The 20,572-nt window shown below is 38.5% G+C and overlaps 1 protein-coding gene across 1 annotated transcript in view; it reads left to right on the forward strand.

Moving 5' to 3' along the window:
• znrf1 (zinc and ring finger 1) overlaps positions 1–20,572 on the forward strand; it is a 70,418-nt gene that overhangs the window by 25,516 nt on the left and 24,330 nt on the right. The gene's annotated exons all lie outside the window — the stretch shown is intronic.

The raw sequence follows: 20,572 nt of genomic DNA on the forward strand, positions 1-20,572 counted from the left end.
AGACAAGAGTCCCAGAAAACACAGCCATAGAAAACTCTTAATAGGTTTCAAAGAAAGAAAATAAAACAGCTAAAATGTGAACCACCTGACTTGTACTCAGCTAGAAATCTACAAATAGAACTTGCATACAAAAGAACTCTGAAACCATTAAGATTTGAAGAGCATTTCTATGGAAAAATGGGTCAAAATCCCACTTGAGCAATGCATTTGAATAGTTTCTCCACAAAGTAGATGTATTGGAGTTTTTAATTACCAAAAAAGGTATTAGGTTTTTGGGATTTGGGGGTTGTAAGTTTGAGGCCTTACAAACTGAATTCAAATTTAGATTGTCTTGGGTTTGCAGTATCTGTATTTAAAATATAATAAGTTCATTTCTTATACTCATACCTAATATACTCATAAAGTGATATTTCTTCTTCAGCCTTGAACTGCAAAGATCAAAATCATTTTATATGGTTGTTTTTGCTACTTGTTTGAATGCCATGTGCTCCTAAGTCTCTTTATTAAATAATTTTTCCAAGCTTTCAGTCCTTTCTTGTGAAGAAGGTAATTGTTATGAAAGGTAAACTAGATCATAAGAGACTGTACTTGTCAGGGTTATTTGCTTTCAGCTCAAGCTGGAGAATAGATTTAAAACCTCAGAGAGAAAAATCAACAACAACTACCTGGAAACAACCCTGAGGATCGTGTTTATGTGATTATTGAAAAGATTCATCATATTTAAAGAGTAGAAAACAGATTTCATTAAGCTCTCAAACACATTTTTTATTATCTAAAGGCCATTTTCCCATTTGCTTGTATGGCTCAAAGACGAAATGTATTCAATGACACCTTCAGATGCATTGAGAGAGGCATTTTACTGACATAGTTCTCAAATAACAGCTGGTGTTGAGGGAAAAGTGAAGCTGCACAGTGACCGCTGTTAGGAGTGGCTTCTGTTCACAGTGTTGTTTACCGATCCCTGTCTGGCCCTACATGGTCTCAAAGGACATGGACTCCTAGGGGTTGATGGAGCATTCAGGGACTCTCTTCAGAGTGAACATCCTTATTTAACCTCTGCTGATGCTGTATTGTCCACATCCAAAGCATATGCCATGCTGTAAAAATACTTTTGTCTTTCCTCTTCTGCATCTAAGGTTGAATTACTTTCCCTTGTGACAAATGATAACAGATTTGTTTGCTTTTCTTTGTTTCTTGACACCCCCAGCAACCATCCTCTCCCATGTCTCTCCATCCCTCTCTTTTTCTTGTTCTGTCTTGTTCCCATGGAAACTGCTGGTCTTTCCGGTAAGGTACAGGGAGTTTGCTGGCGCGAGTGGCATTAGTTGTAAGTTGTGATGTAATCAAGCCTCCAGTTTCCAGGGCTGCCGTTTATGGTCGTGACAGTGGTGGACTGCTGACGGTCAGCTTTCTGTCCATCTGACTGCAAGACATAGTTAATGCAAGTTGCATCTTTATTATGTAAAGCTTTAAATGTGTCACCTGCAGAGAAATGAAAACATAAGTTTAGGGTCCAACAGGGCATTGTATATTTAATTGACTTGAGTTTTTATACATCAAAAGTCATCTCAAGGCCCCTTCAAGACAAGCAGGTCCAATATAATCTACTTTGACCCAGATTTAACTCAAATCAAGTTCAGTCCAAAACAAAACAATCATATATACAGTTCAAAAATATTCAGATCCAGAGATTCAGATGCAGTTGTATTCAGTCCAGTTCAGTAAAGATTTTAATATCATGCAGTCAAATTTAATGCCAATAGAGAAAAAAACCTCTATGAAAGCTCAGCTGATTCTTGCAAGTCACTGCTCTTGCAGCCTTTTCTTTTCCTGATCAAGAGTGTGGCAATAGTGGAAAATAAAAACTTTTTAACCAATTTGAATAATAAACAGAATCTGACTGCACTGTTTGATAGTTAGAATTAATTGGAATGTATGAACCTGACTTGAAATCTGTATGATTCGATTGAATTGACTTTGTAAAGTGCCTTGAGACGACGTGTTATGAATTGGTGTAATATAAATAATACTGAATTGAACTGAATTGAAGAACAGAACAGTTAATAACTTCATCAGTTTCTTCATCCAATGAAGGGACACAGCTAAACACTGAAGCACAGGATCAGGAGTACTTTCAATGGGAAAAGATTAAGAGAACACAAAGGTAATAGCTCTATCAATAGCTCTGTCCAGGAAAGAGACACAGCTAAACACAAAAGCATTGGTTCAGACGGGTTTTCAATTGAAAACAAAAAAACAAAGAAACCACATAAATTAGTTTCAATATCAACTCCATCAATAGCCCTGTTATGGAGACACAGCTAAATTCAAAAGCACTGTGCAAGAAGTACTTATATTTGATTAACAATATATATGATTATTTATTGTTAATGGCAGTATTAGCTCCATCAGTGGCTTCATCCGGAAAGGAAACAAAGTTTAACACACAGCACTGAGCCCTGAACACTTTCTGCAAAAAAGAAAACAAAGAGAGTACACATAGATATTAGCAATATTGCTCCATTAGTAGCTACATCTAAGAAAAAGACACAGATTAACAGAAAAGCTCTCCCCATGGTGTTCTTTCCATGAACAAGAAAGGAAATAACCCAAAGTACATATTTCAAGCTAAAAGTTTGATATTGCATTTAGTATATCAGTCTATTTTCAGAAGCAATGGTTACTCATGGTTTGAAACTTCAGTTGACACCTGGGGAGTGTCTGAATTTGTGTTTTATAAAAGAGGCGTCGTTATAAGACCAGTGGTCTCTCCTTTCCACATCCATCCTCTCAGCTGGTCGGCTCTGCGAGCATGACTAGAGTTGCTCTCACACTTTCCATCTGTAGTATTAATGGTGTCTTCTCTCCCCTCCACTGTGATCTGTTTGGCTGACATTGCCTGTCTGAAGTGCCTCTGTGTGTTAAATCACTGCCTTCAGTCTGCAACGCCACAGAGCTAAACCCCCAGAGTGGCTTTGTTGTGCTTCTGCAGGAGAATCTCAGCCTTCAGCCTGTCTGCCAGAGTGAAATCTCAGCATGACTCTGCGTTCATGTGTATGTGTGTCCGTGAGTGTGTGTGTGCATCTGCAGTTGAATCAGTTACTAAATTTCTTGGTGTTTGTGTGTAATTTTCTGAATTAGAGCAGAAATTGATTAAAGCATCTTGAGCTTGTGGAGCCAGTCATGTTCTCAACTTACAGAACATGACCTGGCTTTATTACCACTGTGTTTTACATGTAAAATATCCTGGTCCTTTGTTTCTAGATATCTTAGGAAGTTACTCCCTGAATTTCAGAGCATTAGTGATTTTCAGAGTTGCACTGATTGCAGTATTGTGGCCATTTCCAACTTTTGTAATGCTTAATCCTACTTTTTTTTTTTTTTTTTTGCCCATCCATCCATCCATCCATCCATCCATACATAGCTCTGTTAACAGGACTTGGTTTAATCTCCATTTTAAAGGCTCAAAAGGAGATTACACATGCAGTTAAAAAATGCATGAATGGCCCAGTTCTCATTGAATCGCCATGCTGCTCAGGTCTTGGACTGCAAAATCAAACCTGTCACATGGTCTGATGGTCACTTGGTCACTTTACTGCTGCTTTGTGAAACAAAGAACTCGCAGAACATTTCAGAGCAATAACCATCTGTTTCTTTCTCCATTTAATCGGTCTAATTGTCTTTGCTTTATTTTCCACTTCGATCTGCCCTTTTTGTCTCTTCCAGATTTCCCCTTTCCCTTTTATTTTACTGTTCAGTTTGTTTTCAACTGCCGCCTCTCCTCTCAGTCATATGTCAGCCTCCCTTCCTGTTTTTAGTGTCAGTATTTTTACTCCTCTTTTCTTTGTTTGCCCCTCTGAGCAATCCCTTTTTCATCATTTCCCCTTTGACTTTCTGTCTAGCCACTCTCTTTGCTCTGCTCCACTGTCCCCCTCTTTTTCTTCGCACTCTGCCGTTCCTCCTCCTCACTTTTGCACCATGAAGTAGATGCCTGGATGATTCATCTCTGCCCCCGGACTGTTGTGATCCTCATTTTATTGCACAGTTAAATAGGACTCCCCATTCTGCCATGCTATCTGTCCTATTGACAGTTACCAAGCTGAGTGCTGGGCTTTAAAGGACAGGAAACAATAAGGAGCAATTATTGCTTTAGAGATACATTTTGATAGGAATAAACACAGCCAGAATTTAATTGCAGTATTGATTGGATTCGAGAAGTTGTTTGTGCACCCATTACGGTACAAGGCACCAGTTTGATTTATTCTGGCTCCTCTTTATGACTCTGGTCATCTACAGTCCAGATTTCTGGTCTTCACTCATCATTACGAGACAGTTGTGCATGTTTTTATCATGCTGGCTGCTGCAGCTAAGCTGTGTATAACTCAAATTCATTGCTCATTAGTCTCTTTATCTGTGGTGAGTTGAAATGTTGTTTCATACAACTGATGATAATGAATTACTCAAAAGGAACCAGGAGTGTACATTTCCAATTGATTACTGGTTGACATGGTAAAAACAGCAAACTTAGTGGATTTATTTTTGGTGTCGAACTCAAAACTAAACCAAATAAGGTCCTGAGATTCAAACAAAGAGCTGTAAAACATCACCAATCAGCTTTTTTTAAATTCATTTATTGTTTATGAATTATGCTTAAGATCACACATGCAAATATTTTCATGAGAAATCGTGTATTAATTTTTTTTGTTGTACACTGATTGACAAAAAATGCTGAAACACAAAGTTAAACACCAAGTTGTAGTAATACAATTTAGACATAATTAAATACAAATGCAGACCAGCATTAGGTGTATAAATATACACCCATTTTTAATTCTAAGGTTTCATATTTAAGGACACAAAAAACAGATTTGGCTTTTACCAGGCTCTAAAATTATTTAAATATACAAAAACACACAACAGGTTCCACCATTTAATACCTATTCGACAAAGATGAATCAAACTGGAAAAGCTTTGTGTGGAAAAAGAATTTTCAATTCAAACTCTTTCTGATTCCATATGAAAGAAAATAGCAGGCAGGTGCTGCACTGCAAATGCACTGAAGGAACTGACTGCCTCTAACGAGCAGGAGCTTTAGCAGTTTAGGTGTGTGATAGCACAAAGCCATGGAGGAAAGACATAAGCAGTGACCTTAGAGAAGCAATTTTTGTTGCCCATTAATCTAGGAACGGTTATGAGGCCATTTATTAAAAATTAAAAGTCCAATATTCTACAGAAAGAAAGATTATTCACAAGTGGAAAGCTTTTAAACAACTGCCAATCTTTCCAGGATTGGAAGTTCCAGCAAATTCACACCAAGGTGATGTGCTTTTGCAAATAAAGGAAACTTAGAGAGCTCCTTCTCTGACTCTACAGGCCTCGGTTGGTATGTTAAATATTAAAGTTCATGATAGGACAAAAAGAAAAAAGACCGAACTGGTATACCTTTTTTGGAATGGTTGCCAGGAAAAAAACTGTTTGTATGCCTATCTTTGTCACCACTAGGGGTTTTTATTTCAAGTAGGTACTGGCATGGGATGGGGTTATTTAAGGTCAAGTGTAATTTGTTCAGGGGTTGCTGATGAGAAGGGGCACACGTTTTTCTTACTGTGCTTAGTCTAGAGTTACCTGTTTTTCTTTGTTCTAAATGGAAATGGCAAGCTAAATAGATGTAAAGGAAATAAATTATTCTTATTATAAGTGGAAACTAAGATTGACCCAGAGAACTTAGATTAAGTGCACGTAAAAACAAAGCCCACCAACAACTAGCAGCCCATATAGGGTTTAGTCGCTACACAATCTCTTCAATAGAAAGTTTAGCAAAGTTGCATCTGTATGAACCACAAGGCTGATGGAGCAATATCCTAGGACATAGAGATTTTTGGCCATGTTTTAAGAAAACCAAACAGCAAATCAACACAAACACCTCATACCAGCTGCTAAGCACACTGATGGAGGGGTAATAATCTGAGCTTGTTTTCCAGCCCCGGGACCCAGGCACCATACAGTATATCAAAGTATTTTATAGTCAGATTTGAGACCATCTGTCTGACAGCTAAAACTGGGGCCACTAAAAGGTTAGTAATCCCAAACACAACAGCAAATTTATCACAAAATGGCTAAAAAAGAAAACAAGGTGTTAGAATGTTCAAGTCCAGAGCCTGGACATCAACTTGATTGAGATTCTGCCATATTACATTAAGGGAGATGTGCAGAAAATAATGTCTGCAAACCTCAATGAACCGAACCAGTGCTGTTAAGGGGGGCCAAATTCCTCACGTTCTGTTAAGTTATTGCTAATGAAGGTAATTCTGGAAGCTACTGAAACATGGGTCATATTTAATTTTTTCCATAACTGTAAAGGATTTGATTTGCAAGGATAAGGCACGTCTTGAACGGCATCTGAGGTGATCTGTGGTGCCTTTTAGGATTTTACAGGAGACACAGAAGCCTTTGAGTTATTTTTTGGTGTAATTTCAAATGGTTATCACTATAAATTGTAGTCCTTTTTGATAGCAAATAAATTTTAATCTCGATGCCTTTAAATGAATAATTTAATGGAGATGAGCAACAAACTACGTACACAAAAACTCAGTCTAGGTGTTTCTTTCCGGGTTAGTTTTGAGGCCTTTACTGCTAGCCAATGCTTATTTTGGTGCTCCATCAGGATCTCAGGCAGTTCAGGGATGATGAAATATGCATTGGCTCGAAATTGAGTGACCTTGTATGTGCAGGGGTTTGACAAGAGTAAGCCTCCATGGGTTAATTTAGAAGCATATCGGCTCACAGTGTGACGGCTTTATTTGCCTTCTTTCTGTGTATCTTGGAAAGGTGGGTGGGTGTTTGTGGTTTAGGTGTTTTCACGTTACTCCTTTTCACGTTACTCCTTCCAGAGGCTGGTAGAGTGATGGACAGATTATCTGAAGTCCTTAACTTCATAATTGTCTCCACTCCACTGTATTATATTTCATGTCAAGTCAATAACTGAACTGCCAATGTGATAAAAATCACCTGGAATTTGTTTTTAATGCCAGAGTAAAATGCTATTAATTTGATGTTCCAGTTGGATTAGCTAACCCTAACCCTATAAACAGTTTTTAATTGAAAAACTACCTTGTCTAATATACATTTCAGTCTGTAAGTATAAGTCTGACTGTGTGGATTGCAGGAAATTGTCATTAAATTCAAAGTTCCACATTTACAAGTAACAATGAAATTGATGTGCTTAATGAGTCCACGAGTGTATAAAAAGGTGGTTATGTATATCTTATTGCCCATAAGCAGATTTAAAAAAAAAATATTTATTGCACATGTGTGACACATTTTTAATTCTGCTGTAAATGTAACACATGCACAGGTCTCCAACTAAAGGCATTGAGAAGTACTGTCCTGCAACATTTAAATGTATTCCTCCTCCAACACATTTGAATCAAATGGCTAAATTAGCTCCTCAGCATGCCATCAAGTTCTGCAGAGACCTGCAGATTCTGGTGTGTTGGAGCAGCAATGCATTTAGAGGTTGCAGGACACTAGCTCTCGAGGACTGAAGTTGGAGACCCCTGGATTACAGTATCAAAAGCATCAGATTAATGTTTGTTGGATGGCTGATTTCTAGGTTTAGGTCTAACAATCACTAGAACAGAGGTCATTGAGAAAAACTTGCTCTACTACTAGAATATTTCTAAGCAGGCACTGTAAGGGCCAGTATTTGTAATACATATACTGGTGGCAGGTGGGAATAAAAAAAAAAAAAAGTGATTTCTTCGATTAGTTGAAAGAGACAAAACCCCTACAAAGGACTGAAGCACGTATCGCTGATAGCACCTTTTCCTCCAAGGTATAAAGCTATAGTACATGTGGCAGGAGCTCAGCTTCCTTTCCTGTGGTTTCCATGTTTCCATGTTTGATTTGCGCTTGATCATGTGCTGACTGACTGCTCTGATTGGTTAAACCAGCGCCATCATAGCTTGGCTAAAATTGATTCATGTATCAGATCGCTCTGGATTGATTAATATTTAAATACTTCATTATCTGACCAAAATAAGCACCAGGACTGGAAAAGACTCAAGAATCATCAGCTGACAATTTCTTCCCTACAACCTGTTTTTGTCTGTCTTCTCTCACCATAATTCCACTCTGGGACAGTAGTACCTAGGCTGCCTTTAGTGGTAGAGGTATACATTTTTTGCCTGGTAAATATGAGGACTGTAAAGTGTAGTTGTCTTTGCAGCACAAAAGTTCCTGGAAGTTTGCATGTTCTGCAGGTAGTCCATTAATGCTGTCTTAAACGATGCGGTGTTTATAAAGACATCATGGTCCAAATCAGTTGATCTCTGATCAGCAGCAGCTGGAAAATGGGAGTTGAACAAGATGGCTACGGCAAGATTTATTAACACCACCTAACAATATTAAGATAGACAGAGTCTAAGAACTTAAGCGGAAATTGTGTTGAAAGGACCACTGAATATAATAAGCTGTAAACGCAGCTCTATGTGGCATCTTGACCTACTTAAACTCAGTTGACTCAGGTTGTATAGTACTGTGTGTCTGAATGATTTAATGATGTGAGTATTGCAAGAAAACGATGAGCAGCTTTCACTTAGATTTATAAAGCATACAAGTCACCCATGTTGAATTTTGAGGTAAGGGTTAGTGAGAATTCTCAGATTTTCCCACTTGGAACTTAGACTCTTTGGCCCGTTCTGTTATGCCTGGTTCACAGGACAGGATTTTTATGCCAATCTTCCCCTTCTCACATACCCTGATTATCGTCATGGTTCTTAAGATCTCTTGAGATATTCCTGCCATTTGTGGTGTGTTAAGAGTGATCTATTCTGCTCAGAAAGACGCCAGGACCACTCCGACCCCAAATCGGGGATATTCAACATGTCGGATTGTCTTGGTTCAATATCCTACCATGTGGGGAGTTCCCAGAGGACAAACGAGCACGCAGCCTGTTGAATGTGACCTATAGCCAACCAGAAATCGAGGTGACAGAAACAAAGAAGGGAATTACTCTGAACTCACGTTTGATCTCAGGAGGGTTTGCAAACTTTATTCTAGGAAATGTCAGCTTCTAAGTCAAACTATAATTTACACTGATAATACACTGAATCCTTTCCTGAAACAGATCATTCAGTGACAATGCTCTTTTTTACCCTCTTTTTACCACACTTAAGTGAAAGAATTCAGGTCCTGTTGGTCAAAGCTGTTTTAAAATGTCTGACAATATGATAGTACTTCAAAAACTTGTTTGCTGAAGTGCATTTGTTATAATACCTTTAAGAGCCACTGGTGTAGTTTATGGGCTTCTCAGAATAATTAAAAGGCAAAAGGTCTTTGAAAATGCCCATGTTAATTGTTTTTGGTTCACTCTAAATTTGCTCTGCTGTAAAATTTGTAAAAGATTGTTGATTGGCAGCTTACTTTTATTTCTTTATCTGAATGCAATGATCAAATCATTAATTATATTGTCTGGACTGACACTGATTGTGGTACAAGGTTGAATGTTTTTTGGTAATTAAAGGAACACAATTTACTTGTAATTACTTTCCAATTATTTGGCATACCTGTGTATGACTGGTTGGGATGATTATGCTTCAGTTTATTCCAAATTTCCCCATTTTTCTGCATGAAGGCAGCATATTTTCCACTTTGTCTTTAAACTGAAGTTTGCTTCTACCAGAGGCAAGAATGTCTACACCAATTTAATAAACAACCTGCATAAGGCATTTCTAGTGTTGAAATTAATACAGTAAAGGAATACAGACACAGAACCAGTTGTATTACCATAACTAACCATTATAGGGAAGGTTTATGCACTAAAGTGTTCATATTCATCATCATATTCCCACATTAACTACATGCAGATCCAAACTGATTTTCTAATTTGGTCTTCACACTTGATTCACATTGAAGCACTTCTGTGACAGTGTTTAAAGGAGTCACCTTGAATTTTATTTGACCAATCAGGCGTGGCTGCTGCAATCATGATTCAGTAAGATTCTCCCATGCCTGCAAAGAGCCAGCTGTTGGGAAATTCAATCTGGAAGTCCAATAACAGGTTTTATATATGAGTCATTATCAAGCTTTGATCCTCGCTCCTCACTGAATGTTAATTAATATCACAGTAAAGCGTCGCTTTTTCCCTGCAACTTTGATTCACCGTTTGTCATCACTAAAACATGGCACACCTGAGCGAAAACATGATAATACAACAATCAGCTTAGTTCCGGGGTTTACTCTAAATTCATGAATGGAGATTTATACAGCAGCTGCAGTCAGTACAATGTAACGAGAGGCCTTTCTTTTTGTATTTTAAAACAATAGAATATTACTGTTTGTATCTAAAAACAACAGTTACAACAGGCAATTTTGTTTTAGTGTAGAGATTTTACACTTTGAGTGTAAAGAGTATACAAATTGACTTGTATTACTGTAAACAGTTGGTCAAAAACTAAACATTAAAAGTGTTTTGTAATTAGTTGCTATTTAACCTACATATTTTAAAGGCTCTCTACATGCGACTTTATTTAGCTGCAACACTAAATGTATTTTTCTTTGCATTCATCTGACACACTCAACAGGTAATCAGTTCTACAAACAATACAAGGATCACAACTAATACTGCACCACTGTTGATTTGGCCACATTTTATTAGCTGATGCTGCTATTAAAGATTTTTAATTAGAGATTGTCAAATGCTTTCTAAATTTCTTTAAAACGCCAAAATAGCCCTTTAAATTAGCTCCGAATAATGTACCAACTTCAGCTTCATCACTTACGTTGGTGTTTAAGAGTATTTTACAGTGCTTATGCAGTGCACAAAACAGCGGTGTGTGGCAATCTCATATAAGATAGCAAAGGAAAACTTGTTCTGTGCACAAATGACATTTTTTGGCTTGTGGTGGCCCCTAAGCTGAGCTGTCCTGGGCAGACAAACATTTGCACACACATCAATTTTTGTACAGAAATGTCATCCAAAAATCTGGATGTAATTCTAAAATGTCTTTCCTCAGCTGCCATAAAGTGACCCTGTGAACCTCCTCTGGTTTAGAAAAACATGTGAAAAAGTTGTTACATGGTGTAAACCACCTTAAATGTACAGGGGTTGGACAATGAAACTGAAACACCTGGTTTTAGACCACAATAATTTATTAGTATGGTGTAGGGCCTCTTTTTACGGCCAATACAGCGTCAATTCGTCTTGGGAATGACATATACAAGTCCTGCACAGAGGTCAGAGGGATTTTAAGCCATTCTTCTTGCAAGATAGTGGCCAGGTCACTACGTGATACTGGTGGAGGAAAACGTTTCCTGACTCACTCCTCCAAAACACCCCAAAGTGGCTCAATAATATTTAGATCTGGTGACTGTGCAGGCCATGGAAGATGTTCAACTTCACTTTCATGTTCATCAAACCAATCTTTCACCAGTTGTGCTGTGTGTATTGGTGCACCGCCTTCAGGATACCATGTTTGAACCATTGGATGCACATGGTCCTCAAGAATGGTTCGGTAGTCCTTGGCAGTGATGTGCCCATCTAGCACAAGTATTGAGCCAAGGGAATGCCATGATATGGCAGCCCAAACCATCACTGATCCACCCCCATGCTTCACTCTGGGCATGCAACAGTCTGGGTTCTTTGGGGCTTCTCCACACCGTAACTCTCCTGGATGTGGGGAAAACAGTAAAGGTGGACTCATCAGAGAACAATACATGTTTCACATTGTCCACAGCCCAAGATTTGCGCTCCTTGCACCATTGAAACCGTTGTTTGGCATTGGCATGAGTGACTAAAGGTTTGGCTATAGCAGCCCAGCCGTGTATATTGACCCTGTGGAGCTCCAGATGGACAGTTCTGGTGGAAACAGGAGAGTTGAGGTGCACATTTAATTCTGCCGTGATTTGGGCAGCCGTGGTTTTATGTTTTTTGGATACAATCCGGGTTAGCACCCGAACATCCCTTTCAGACAGCTTCCTCTTGTGTCCACAGTTAATCCTGTTGGATGTGGTTCGTCCTTCTTGGTGGTATGCTGACATTACCCTGGATACCGTGGCTCTTGATACATCACAAAGACTTGTTGTCTTGGTCACAGATGCGCCAGCAAGACGTGCACCAACAATTTGTCCTCTTTTGAACTCTGGTATGTCACCCATAATGTTGTGTGCATTTCAATATTTTGAGCAAAACTGTGCTCTTACCCTGCTAATTGAACCTTCACACTCTGCTCTTACTGGTGCAATGTGCAATCAATGAAGACTTGCTACCAGGCTGGTCCAATTTAGCCATGAAACCTCCCAGACTAAAATGACAGGTGTTTCAGTTTCATTGTCCAACCCCTGTACATATCTACTTGGTGCACTTTTAAACACAGATCATGCATCCATTGAAGTTGCAGATAATAGACATGTCTAAGCGTTTGGGTCAGTATTTTATAACGGCAGTAGCGTACCACGCTGCTAATTGCTTTCAGATTTCATTGCCAAGTATATTGGATCCTTTTTAATTAAATAAAACATCTATTTGTCTAAAAGTGCTGTGTTGTATTAAGTGTGAATAGCTGCAGTCCACAGCAGAGAGTTATATTTGAGAAATATATCTCTTTTTGACCTAAACCAAATCCTCAGAGCTCATAATACACAGTTACTGGCCAAACACAGGCCTGTGCACACATCCACAGGCACATTCTCACATAAGCACCAGTATAATTAATTTATGATCCAGTTCTGTGATTTATTTTTGTCCCTATCTGACCTTATGTGCTTGAATGTGAAACATCCTTGAGGATCTGTGGTGCTCTGCTCAGCTAAAGGCTGAGTGCGGACTACACAGCTTGGGTTCTGCTGGACTGTGTATCACAACCCCTCATTTCTCTTTAAAACAGCTCAGCTCCTTTCTTTACTTCGCTCTACCTTTTTCCCTCAATTCCTTCATGTTTTGCAGCTCATCCCTTTAGATCATCTGAAAATAGCAGCCAAGGGAAAACTGGGTCAGCTGCCGTAGAATAGTACATATACTGAATTCATTCCTGGGTAACTACAATGTGTCAAACTACTGTACCTCGAACAGATTTATATACCTATGCAGTTTTCATTGCAAACAATGCTAGGCTTTATAAAATATAATGCCTTATATAAAACTTCTTACACAAAACATTTTTTACTATAAAATAACATCTTAAATACTTTAAGTGAAAGCCATGTGCATAAGATACAATTCTCAAAGCCCTCACATGCAGAATCTTTACCAATCATTGACAAATGTAATTTAAGGCTATAAAAAGCATTAACAGTCAACTCCTGAGTCTGCTTAACATTTTCAAGTTTTTTAACAGATTTCTTTAAAGGGAAAACAGTTTGTCGTAGGCATGGGTGAAAGTAGTTTTAAATTCTTGCCAGTACTTAGGGGCGGAGCTAGAGGGGGGGCTGGGGAGGCACTGGGGGTAATATATATATATATATATATATATATATATATATATATATATATATATACAAAATGTGTGTGTGTTAATTGTTACTCTCATCTGTGGCCCCCTCGAGATCTTTCTCTCTCTCTGCAAAGTTCAAACTAATTAAAACATATCAATATTCTACTATACTGTAGGCTGTCTGTATAAGGTAGAAATTAGAATCACTTGACAATGTAGAGTATATATATATATATATATATATACAGTACAGATCAAAAATTTGGACACACCTTCTCATTCAAAGAGTTTTCTTTATTTATATATATACAATATATGAATATATGAATATTGTTGCTTCACACTGAAGGCATCAAAACTATGAATTATCACATGTGGAATTATATACTGAACAAAAAAGTGTGAAATAACTGAAAATATGTCTTATATTCTAGGTTCTTCAAAGTAGCCCTTACACAGCCTGGAGGTGTGTTTGGGGTCATTGTCCTGTTGAAAAATAAATGATGGTCCCACTAAACGCAAACCGGATGGAATAGCATGCCGCTGCAAGATGCTGTGGTAGCCATGCTGGTTCAGTATGCCTTCAATTTTGAATAAATCCCCAACAGTGTCACCAGCAAAGCACCCCCACACCATCACACCTCCTCCTCCATGCTTCACGGTGGGAACCAGGCATGTAGAGTCCATCCATTCACCTCTTCTGCGCCGCACAAAGACACGGTGGTTGGAACCAAAGATCTCAAACTTGGACTCATCAGATCAAAGCACAGATTTCCACTGGTCTAATGTTCATTCCTGGTGTTCTTTAGCCCAAACAAGTCTCTTCTGCTTGTTGCCTGTGGTTTCCTAGCAGCTATTTTACCATGAAGGCCTGATTCACACAGTCTCCTCTTAACAGTTGTTCTAGAGATGTGTCTGCTGCTAGAACTCTGTGTGGCATTGACTTGTTCTCTAATCTGAGCAGCTGTTAACCTGCCATTTCTGAGGCTGGTGACTCAGATGAACTTATTGTCCGTAGCAGAGGTGACTCTTGGTCTTCCTTTCCTGGGGCGGTCCTCATGTGAGCCAGTTTCTTTGTAGCGTTTGATGGTCTTTGCGACTGCACTTGGGGACACTTTCAAAGTTTTCCCAATTGTTCGGACTGACTGACTTTCATTTCTTAAAGTAATGATGGCCACTTTTTTTTCCTTTACTTAGCTACTTTGTTCTTGCCATAATACAAATTCTAAAAATCTATTTAGTAGGACTATCAGCTGTGTACTGTATCCACCTCCTGCACAACACAACTGATGGTCCCAACCCCATTTATAAGGCTTGAAATCCCACTTACAGGTCCTTCTCAAAATATTAGCATATTGTGATAAAGTTCCTTATTTTCCATAATGTCATGATGAAAATTTAACATTCATATATTTTAGATTCATTGCACACTAACTGAAATATTTCAGGTCTTTTATTGTCTTAATACGGATGATTTTGGCATACAGCTCATGAAAACCCAAAATTCCTATCTCACAAAATTAGCATATTTCATCCGATCAATAAAAGAAAAGTGTTTTTAATACAAAAAACGTCAACCTTCAAATAATCATGTACAGTTATGCACTCAATACTTGGTCGGGAATCCTTTGGCAGAAATGACTGCTTCAATGCGGTGTGGCATGGAGGCAATCAGCCTGTGGCACTGCTGAGGTCTTATGGAGGCCCAGGATGCTTCGATAGCGGCCTTTAGCTCATCCAGAGTGTTGGGTCTTGAGTCTCTCAACGTTCTCTTCACAATATCCCACAGATTCTCTATGGGTTTCAGGTCAGGAGAGTTGGCAGGCCAATTGAGCACAGTGATACCATGGTCAGTAAACCATTTACCAGTGGTTTTGGCACTGTGAGCAGGTGCCAGGTCATGCTGAAAAATGAAATCTTCATCTCCATAAAGCTTTTCAGCAGATGGAAGCATGAAGTGCTCCAAAATCTCCTGATAGCTAGCTGCATTGACCCTGCCCTTGATAAAACACAGTGGACCAACACCAGCAGCTGACACGGCACCCTAGACCATCACTGACTGTGGGTACTTGACACTGGACTTCTGGCATTTACCCTTCTCCCCAGTCTTCCTCCAGACTCTGGCACCTTGATTTCTGAATGACATGCAGAATTTGCTTTCATCCGAAAAAAAGTACTTTGGACCACTGAGCAACAGTCCAGTGCTGCTTCTCTGTAGCCCAGGTCAGGCGCTTCTGCCACTGTTTCTGGTTCAAAAGTGGCTTGACCTGGGGAATGCAGCACCTGTAGCCCATTTCCTGCACACGCCTGTGCACGGTGGCTCTGGATGTTTCTACTCCAGAATCAGTCCACTGCTTCCGCAGGTCCCCCAAGGTCTGGAATCAGCCCTTCTCCACAATCTTTCTCAGGGTCCGGTCACCTCTTCTTGTTGTGCAGCGTTTTCTGCCACACTTTTTCCTTCCCACAGACTTCCCACTGAGGTGCCTTGATACAGCACTCTGGGAACAGCCTATTCGTTCAGAAATGTGTTTCTGTGTCTTACCCTCTTGCTTGAGGGTGTCAATAGTGGCCTTCTGGACAGCAGTCAGGTCGGCAGTCTTACCCATGATTGGGGTTTTGAGTAATGAACCAGGCTGGGAGTTTTAAAGGCCTCAGGAATCTTTTGCAGGTGTTTAGAGTTAACTCGTTGATTCAGATGATTAGGTTCATAGCTCGTTTAGAGACCCTTTTAATGATATGCTAATTTTGTGAGATAGAAATTTTGGGTTTTCATGAGCTGTATGCAAAATCATCCGTATTAAGACAATAAAAGACCTGAAATATTTCAGTTAGTGTGCAATGAATCTAAAATATATGAATGTTAAATTTTCATCATGACATTATGGAAAATAATTAACTTTATCACAATATGCTAATATTTTGAGAAGGACCTGTATTAAACCTGACAGGGCACACCTGGGAAGTGAAAACCATTTCAGGTGACTACCTCTTGAAGCTCATCAACAGAATGCCAAGAGTGTGCGGAGCAGTAATCAAAGCAAAAGGTGGCTACTTTGAAGAACCTAGAATATAAGACATATTTTCAGTTGTTTCACACTTTTTTGTTCAGTATATAATTCCACATGTGTTAATTCATAGTTTTGATGCCTTCAGTGTGAAGCTACAATATTCATAGTCATGAAAATAAAGAAAACTCTTTGAATGAGAAGGTGTGTCCAAACTTTTGGTCTGTACTGTGTATATAATTTCAATTGTTAAAGAACTGCCATGCATCAAACAATGATAAACCATTTTCTGATGCATAACTTTTCATCTTCAGTTTCCATCTTTTCTTTTGAACAAAGAAGTTATTGTTCTCTGCATTGTGGTCACGTTTTGATTTCATTTAAATTAAAAATTTGACATTTCGGTTGTTTTATTTAGTTTTATTTTTTATTTAAGTCTGTAGATGGTAAGTGATTTATTGTTCGTCCTGTCCTAATGCAAGCGGCGGTTTTTTGTCTGAGCACCGCCTGTGTAAAATCTCCCAGTCCATTAAATCGAACGCAACGATCTCCTTGGCAACCGCTCTGTTTTGGAGGTAAGCGCGCATGCGCTCTCGTGTAGTGAATGTGAAATCTCTGGTCGTAACGGTGTTTTCGAGCTATACTGTGTTGTAATTCAGCAAAATATCATGAAACAACTAGTTTCTCTCCCTTTGCTTTTAACTGGGGTATTTAGCAGCGAGCAGAAAGACATTAAACGTAGCGGTGCTCGTTTTAAAGGCTGGCTGTTCACAAAAACCTCGAGCTCAGAGGGGAGAGAAGCAAAGCAAGAGCACTGAGACTCCAGCATAGCAGAACCATTCAGAAACAATTTGGAGTGAGGGGAAAATAGCTATATTTATAAACAGATTAAGTCGTGTTTTAGACTGCCTATTGGTAGCGGATTTGATATTTGTGTGCTCGTGAATTTTTGCAGCCGTAACTGGTTCTGGATGATGGCTTCATAGCAGACAGCCGTTCTTACCTCTTCCCGGTACTGAGCACCGGCGCTGAATCTTTTAGTGGTACGCAGTACCGGACCGTACCAGCTCACTTTCACCCCTGGTCGTAATTTTAAGAAAACACAGATCCTGAAGAAACAATTATCATTTAAAAGCAAATTGTGAATCCTCAGTAATCCAGCTACAGCACCATTAAGAGAATATTGTACATTTCCTGTTTTTTGCTTTTTTTGTCACACATTTTTATGTTTCAGATCATCAAGATAAACTGAGTTAATAAAAGAGGGATGTTCTCATTTTATTTATTAAGAGAAATGATTTTCCAAACCAACCTGGCCTTATGTCCTGTTCTAGTTTTGTGAAATTAAACTTACTACCAAGACAAGTTACAAAGCCGTTTCTAAAGATTTTGGACTCCAGTGAATCACAGTGAGAACCTTTATGCAAAAACAGAGAAAACAATACGGGTGAAACTTCCCGGAAGTGGCCAGCCTTCTCTAGGAGTGCATCAGCGACTCATCCAAGAGGTTAGGAAAGAACCCAGAACAACATGTAAAGCACCACAGGCTTCACCGGGCTGAGTTATGGTCAGAGTTCAAGATTTAACAATAAGAAAGAGAACTCTAAAATTGGCATTCTGAGATAGTTTAAAGTCAAAAACCACTGCTGACCAAAAGGAACACAAAGGCTACTTTCAGATTTCCAAAAACACATTTTGGAAATAAAAGTCTGTGGACTGATGAGACAAAAATAAAATTTTTGGGAAGGTGTCCATCCTGGTGAAAAACTAGCACAGCATTTCTGGAAAACACCATTATACTGACAGTCAAACATGGTGGTGGTAGTGTGCTGCTCTGTTATTTAAAACTGGGACAACTTGCCATAAATGATAGAACCATGAATTCTGCTCTTTACAAAAAAATCCTGAAGGAGAATGTGTGGCCTACAGATAGTGACACACATTTGGGTTATGCAACAAGACAGTGACCCAAAGCAAACCAGTAAATCTACCTATAGATGGTTTAGAGAAAAATAAAAATTAAATGAAAGTTTCTGCAGTGGCCTTGTCCAATTGCAGATGTAAATTCAATTGAGATGCTGTGGCATGACTAAACAGGCTGTTAATGCTTAACTTCGTCTTTGCTATTAAAGTTTGTTTGATGATCTGGAACATAAAAGTGTGACAAGAACAGAAGAAATTCCGTTAGAAAAGGAAAATTCACAGCATTGTATGCAAGGTGGAGGAGAGTGATACATTTGTTACTATTCATCTATTTGATGAATAGCACTGAACATAGTTGGCTCATGATTGCCTTCACACAGTGGCGTCATGCAGACAGTGTAAACCTAGTCGGTCTTCATCCAGGGTAAAGAGGATATGACCAGGTGAATGACCCAAATCAGACCTGAGAAACAGTTGTGACTGAGATAAGCATTGAAAAAAACTAACTGAAAAAAACAAAGGAACCCAAATTAATAAATAAGTAAAAATGGCGACAAAGAACAATAATCAAGAGCTTTCCTAAAACGTGGTCCAGCTGTGAGACACGAAACCAAAACAAACAAAAACAAGATTTATATCCACAATAACAACACTGACAACACCAAGCAAAAATCAAGAGACTCTTCTTTTTCAGAGAACTTGTTTGTTTTCAGCTGTAAGCAAACTCTGCTCATGTGGCCCAGTAGATGATCTAATTATCTGTTATGTGTTTAACTAATATCATTAGGGCAAATGGGTCCCATCTAAACAGCACAGGAGGAGTCTGCTGAGACAGCTCCAGCATTACAATATAATCAGGACTGGGAGAGAGTGTGAAAATGTGGAAGAGGATAAAAGTGGGTAAATATGCACAGATGAGTGCTTTATTTTTTTTTAAAACCATTAATTGTGAAAGTGCCAGAGTAAATAATGAAGGACTCTGCTGATGGCTTAATGTGTTTAAAATAGGCCTGGGTCGATATTATTCAAGCATAATAAGCTTGAGTAAAATTACCACAGTTTTCCTGTATTAAAACAAAAATGTAAAAATGGTGAAACATTATCTAATTGCCCTTATTTAAGAACAAAAATGCAACTACAATTACCACTGATACTGAAACAATGTGATATTGTCATAATAAATGTATGAAATGTGTTTAGCTAAATGTTGATGTAAGTTTAAAGCAAACTTGCTGATTGCACAGAATATTCTAATCAACTGTGTTGTTTTTCCTGGGAGCCAGCAACCCGTCCGCTGTTTATTTCACTTGTCGGCCCCTGAAGGTTAGGGCAGACTCTTCCTTGGTGTCAAAACTATAAATGTCTTTGAATATTACAGGTGTAGATATTTCCAAAGACCAAACTTTTGTTAATCTTTAAATGAACAGAAATGTTTCAGACTGTCTAACTCTTTGTCCTGTATCGTTTCAAACGACTTGGGCAAGAACACCAAAGTTTTACCACTGTGTGGTTTCAAAACAAAAGATTGCAAACAAAAATGTATAAATGTGCTATGTAAATGAATTGCTTTGTTACAAATACAAACATTACTACTACTGTCATATCATATACTGTCATAAAGATACATTGCAACACAGTTGTTGGCACTGTTGCCTTGCAGCAAGAAAGTAATGGGTGGAAATCATGATTGACATGATTTAGCTTTAAAGTTAACATTTTAGCAATTACTAGAAGATATGTTTTCAGAACTTACTTTATGTGGACCCTTCAGATGCTCATGGGTGGCTGGTATTGTGAACAGTTTGGTGTTTTCATGCTGTTTGTACAACTATTTGAAGTTCATAGAAACAATGTTCACATACAGATACCTAATTTCATTCCTTTAAAGTCTAAAACTTTTAAGAAACCTGATGACAATTTAATCTGCAAAATTAAGGTGAAAATGTGGATCAGCACAAAGCAGAGATTAAACCAGAAGGTTTAAGAAAGTTTGTACTGTCTGATGTCAAACAATGCTTGTCTATTTCTTGTCTCAAGTAATTTTTCTGACCTTTCCACCATGGTTTACTTGAACAATCTAAGGTCTTAATCTACAACTTGTTGTTTTTCTGATTATTTTTGAGACATCAGAATCCTTATATAGCAGATAAAATTTGGTCCGTGTTACAGCATTTACAATAAGAATATCACTGGGATTTCTGTCAGAGAGCTGCA

The sequence above is a fragment of the Girardinichthys multiradiatus genome, chromosome 2, assembly GCF_021462225.1.
Source record: "Girardinichthys multiradiatus isolate DD_20200921_A chromosome 2, DD_fGirMul_XY1, whole genome shotgun sequence".
Classification (NCBI taxonomy): Eukaryota; Metazoa; Chordata; class Actinopteri; order Cyprinodontiformes; family Goodeidae; genus Girardinichthys; species Girardinichthys multiradiatus.